Source organism: Leptonychotes weddellii, chromosome 5 (assembly GCF_054177405.1).
Source record: "Leptonychotes weddellii isolate Sample4059 chromosome 5, ASM5417740v2, whole genome shotgun sequence".
Classification (NCBI taxonomy): Eukaryota; Metazoa; Chordata; class Mammalia; order Carnivora; family Phocidae; genus Leptonychotes; species Leptonychotes weddellii.
The window spans coordinates 142602611-142608526 of NC_138373.1; positions in this window are offsets into that span (position 1 = coordinate 142602611).

Consider the following 5916-nt stretch of genomic DNA (forward strand, 5'->3'; position numbering starts at 1 on the left):
GGTCAATTCTTTTGTGCTCCACCTTTCACAGCATCAATTAGCTGGCAGTGACCCTGGTGTTCCTTGCCCTGTTCTGCTCTCACAACCTGACTGAGTACGCCCAGATATGGAGGCTCCTAGGGGAGGACAGATGGCGATGGCCATCCATCACAGAGACAAAACCATGAAGATGGCCTTCCTGTGAAGTACCACTTTCAGAGGGAACCTGGTGGAGCTGGGAAAGTGCTAGAAGCAGACTCTGGCAGCACAGAAGGGTGTGGAGCTCAGATGAGGGTAGAGCTAACAATCACACTGGAATTTCCAAAGGTTGCCCAAGACCCCATTTCAGTGCCTATTGTATTAAACCTCCTTTTCACTTCTCTCCTTCCTCCATTAAGCCTGCCTTAGATAAGCATTTCTCCCCAAGGAGGAGAGAAATCCATTTTACTTGGCTGAAAACAGCAGGATGTCACAAAATCCTTAGCCGTGGTTATCTGCCAATAGGATTGAAGACTGCAATCTTCCTTAGGAGAAGCACCTACCAGCACCCTCCTCATTTCCATCGCGAGGACCTTGTTGTGTACGGAGCATCCTGTTTCTCATTCTCCTTTCTCCTTAACCAGCCCCTTGCATCGTGTCCCTCAAAAGGAAAGGATGTTCTTCATAAGGCATGAGTGAGCACCTAGCAGACACCTGGCAGCATAGACTGACCGTACTTTTCTAACCAGAGATCACCTGCCAAGGTATAAAATACCTCCATGGAGAACTGGCCCTCAGTGAGAGCAGCCAGTGGAGGAGAGGAGTTGATGCTGAAGATCCAGGACACTTTGGCTGATGGGAGGAGGGAATAGTAGCAAACCCAGAACTCAATTCTACCCCTGGGGAAAGTATGGCTGGAAAGAAGCTACTGCTCAACTTACAGGGACAAAGACTTAACTGTGAGCAAGGGCAGGTGGAAAAAGAAGTGCTTCTGAGTGTAATGGAGTGTAACGGAGCATATTTATAGCTACAGCTGTTTGGACCTTGACTGCACGGTCTCCCAGCTTCAATTTTGCCTGGACTGAAAGGATGCGCTGTAAAGCCTTTGATTCCCCCCCTGGCCTGGCTCCTGGCATTCCTAACCTATAAACATGAAGCTGAGGTCTGAGCCTACTCTGCCCATGAGGTCGCAACTATATCTGTCTTGCTCACTATCATCCCTCTCTCTTGTCACCATTAATTCCTTAGTCATGAGCCAGACTGCCTGGGTTGAAATCCCACATCCCTAGGCCTGAGGGTTGGCTAAAGGGCAATGCTTTGGGGGTGGGGGGATCCTGGGTGCACCCTAAGGCCCTCACAGTGTTGGACAGAGGAGTGCCCACCCCGCTCCATCATCAGGGAGCCAATTGAAGTCTGTCTGCTGCTGCTTTCTCTGGCTGGCTTTGTTAATTCATCCCACATGTTTCCTGCTGGCTGGTGAAAGAAAACTCCAGTGTCAGGTTGTGCCTGAGACCAAGTCAGAGCAGCTTCCCCTGACATCTCTGTGATCCTGGGCAGATGAGTTTCCAGGGCAGGGCAGCATGACCACTGGTCCACAGAAAGTCTGTCAGAGTGAAGCACATGGTCTGAGGGCTTGGCAGGCACCTCTCAAGGGCACTGTAGTGTTAAACCTTCCAATGTTGGAGGCAGGAATGACCTAGCTGTGTCAGCTACCTGTGACAGCATGGGCCTTCACTTTTGGTTGCTGTTTTGCAGTTGTGAATACATAATTCCTTCATAAGACCTATAAGTGCAAGTGCAACCTTGAACATATTGCTATCTGCTACTGGTATGCTCAGATGATCTTACAAATGGGTCTGGAATACCTTCACTCTTTTTACCAATGAGGAAACGGACTCACAGAAGCAGGTAGCTTGGTTAGAACCATCCAGCAAGGAAGCAGTGAAACCTTGAACATGAACTCCCTGGTGGTGGAGACTGTGCGCTTTTCTCCTACTGCAGTATATGTGTTGATTTGCAGAGCCAGAGAGAAGGGTGGTAGAAGAGGGGCAGGGAAAGAGTCCTGAACTGCTTCTAATGCCTTGTCTTAGTCAATCCCCTTTCTCATCTGGAAAACAAGGAGCTTGGAGAATCTTAAGTTTACTTTTAATACTCTTTGCTATTCTTTTTTATTTATATTTACTCATGTATTTATTTTTGCTTGCTTACTTTCTCTCCAGTGTAAAGCCATTTCTATTTTGTTTCCATAGGAGATCTTAACTCTCAAAGTGCATTTGTTTCCCTCCCAGCACCAGGCGTGGGCAGTGCTGCCCTCATGACAGGATGAACAAACATGGTACTATAAGATATAGTATAGATAGTTAGGGATGACAGTATGGGATCTCTGCCCTGGGTCTTGCCTCTGTCTGTCCTCACCTGACCATGCACATGCTCCCATGGAAACTTCAAACCCCAGTGCAGTTGTCAACACCACAGAGAAGCCTTCCTTACTATAATCCTATGCTCTAGCGACCCCTAAATAAAATTCATTCCCCTGTTACTGTACTTTGTACCTGCTTTTGTAGCTGTGATGTCTTGGGCTCATTGCTTAATTACACACGTGTCTTCTCTTTAGGTATGTGGATCTCCTGAGTGCAGGGACTAGGTCTTATCACCTTGATTTAATAGTGCCTAGTTTAGTACTTGGTGTAAAGCAGAAACTCAATCAAGATTTGTGGGAGGAAGGGAGGTGGGGACAAGAGATCCAAATTAGTTGGCTCTTTTCTGTAGTTACATGCTTAAGGAAATCTTCAAGGGGCGTGCACCAGTGAGCAGGGTTGCACCACTATCTGATGGGGTTTTGCTGGGCTTCACAGTCATACACACTTACACACACACACACACACACACACACAGCTTCACCTTTGAGCAACACAATTAATTTTATTTTTATTTATTTATTTATTTATTTTTTTAAAGATTTTATTTATTTATTTGACAGAGAAAGACACAGCGAGAGAGGGAACACAAACGGGGAGTGGGAGAGGGAGAAGCAGACTCCCTGCCGAGCAGGGAGCCCGATGCGGGACTCGATCCCGGGACTCCAGGATCATGACCTGAGCCGAAGGCAGTCGCCCAACCAACTGAGCCACCCAGGTACCCAACACAATTAATTTTAATAGGCGTCATTTCCCTTCACTTCAAACTTAGAGAAATTTCATGAAATCTCCTTTAATTTCTTTTTAGCAAAACTTATGGGTGACATTTGAATTATTCAGATCCATTTATATGGATCTATGGACTATCATTCTTCTCTATTTGTTTCTTCCTCTGGGAAGCTTTATTTTTTATTCATAAAAATATGTGTGTGTATAACATCAAGCAACAATGAATTTTTAAAGCTGGTTTCTTAAAGCATCAAGCATCTTTGAAACTTTTCCCTCATTAGTTATTTTTCTAAAATAGAAGCTGTGGTCAAAAAGTATAATAGAAATAAAGTCCACAGGATTAGAATAGCATTAGCTATAGTCACGTCCACTCATTCCTAGAGGTCATGTACACAGGCTCAAATATACAAATACACAATAATTAGGAAGTGTGATAAGTACTGTTAAGAAATAACTTGAGGACCGGGGTGCCTGGGTGGCTCAGTTGTTAAGTGTCTGCCTTTGGCTCAGGTCATGATCCCAGGGTGCTGGGATCAAGCCCTGCAAAGGGCTCCCTGCTCAGCGGGAAGCCTGCTTCTCCCTCTCCCTCTCCCACTCCCCCTGCTTGTGTTCCCTCTCTTGCTGTCTTTATCTCTCTGTCAAATAAATAAATAAAATCTTTAAAAAAAAATAACTTGAGGAGCAAGACAGAAATCCAGAAATGGATGTGGGTGACATCTCTCAAATAAGATAGGGGAAGGCTGCTCTGAGCTGAGACCAAAAGGATATGAAAAACAAGGGGAAGAGAGTTTAGAATAACAGGAACAGCATGTGCAAAGGGACAGAGATATAAAACACTTTAGTGTGTTCTAGAACTTGGCAGAAGGCCAGTAAGGTTGTAAACAAATGAGAAAAGCAGAGGTGACATAAAGTGAGATGGGAGAAGGATGCAGGAGCCAGGCCTTATGTACTTGGGTGAAGCAACTGAATTTCATCCAAAGTTCAGTGGAACACCATTGAGGGTTCTATGCCAAGGATTCTAAATGTTAAGAAAAATGTGGTCGAGTCTATGTTAAGAAGTTCTATGGAGAGTGGATGAGATGGGCAAGACAGCATTTACGGGTCCTGTCAGGAGACAAACATGAGAATCCAGAAGAGTGTTAACAAGGACCCAGAAAGAACAATGATAATAATTGTAAGTCACAGCTCCGTGGCACTTCCTCTGTGCCCTGTTCTGAGTGCTTTATGGACACTGGCAAGTTTAATCTTCATAAGACTCCTGTGCAATCAGTTCTACTTCCTACCTCTATCTTACAGATGAGGAGATTGGTTCATACAGAAGTTAAGTAACCTGCCAAGGCCACACCACTTCGTTGGTGTACAGCAGGGAATTGAATCCAGGCAGTCTGGCTCACAACTAAGGAATGAACAGTGATGTGAGAGAGGAGAGGATGACTAGTTGGAAGAAGAACTGACTTTACATTGTGACTTAGTGGTAGGAGGGAGGCAATGGTAAAGGAGAGAGAAGAATCGGAGATCCTGGAAGTTGTGACTTAGATACTGGTATAAATGGTGCTGGAGAAAGCAAGGGTCTATCTTTTGTCTGTGCTGCACACAGGACAGCAACCTAGAAGAGTTTTCCTTGCCACTGGTATGGCATTAACAGAGCCCCTTGTAATCCTGTCTCCCAACTTGATCTGCACAGACTGAGGCTTCCCAGCCAGGGTTGGCCCATATGTGTATAATGTAAAGACTTCATTGGAATGTCATAGGGATTATGACCCTGCCTTTCCGACCTCCCAGTAATATTGTGACCATCAAATGAGATAATGAGAGGCAGCTCAGCAGAGTGGGAGCCAGAGCCTGGGGCCAAATTGCTCTCCCTGTCTCTGAACCCTTGTGGGAAATCAGCTAATGCCAGCAAGCCTCAGTTTTCCCACTGGTGAATGGGAGTCATTCTTCCCTGGAAGTTACTGAAAGAATGCACTTTGAAAATGGTTGAGCTCTTCACAAATACAGGAGTTGTTGCTATGGTCGTAACTGCATGCCAGTGAGACAATGAACTCTACACAGTGCATATTGTCTGGGTAAATAATTTCCACTGATAAACATGTAAAATTGTTGAACAAAAGCAATATATTGACTGAAATTTTCAAATGATGCTCTGAAATCACCGAACTTCAAGCCTTAAAAAGATAGGATATGTTGCGTGATCTTAGTCCTAAATCTCTTTGTGGCATCTCCAGCCAGGAATTCATTCATTTCCACAAGCATTTTTAAAGGAATTGGCCAGGGTACAGGAGTGAATGATCCAGAAACATTCCCAGGCTTCAGTTAGGTTGCATTCTAGTGAATCCAGGCAATAGGCAAACAACTAGATAAACAAGCTGTCTAATTTCAGATTGTGTTAAGTACTGTGAAGGACAAAATCAACGTGTTGAGGAGAGAGTGACTTGGGGAGCAGGAGGTGACACCTACTTTACATGGGCAGCCAGAACAAGAAGGAGGAAGCTATGGGAATATCCAGGAGGAGAAGCTTCTGGGTATAGAGATTCTAGAGTGCAAAGACCCTTACTTAGGTAGGAGCTCATAAACAAGAAAGCCAGTGTCTCTGTAGTGTTGTGAGTGATGATAAATGAGGCTGAAGTGATCGCATCATGCAGAAGAGGTCATATAGGACATGGTAGAGTTTGGCTTTATCCCAAGTACAATAAGGTAGCGGGAGGGGAGGAATGAAGCGGGGGAAATCGGAGGGGTGGATGAACCATGAGAGACGATGGACTCTGAAAAACAAACTGAGGGTTCTAGAGGGGAGGGGGGTGGGAGGATGGGT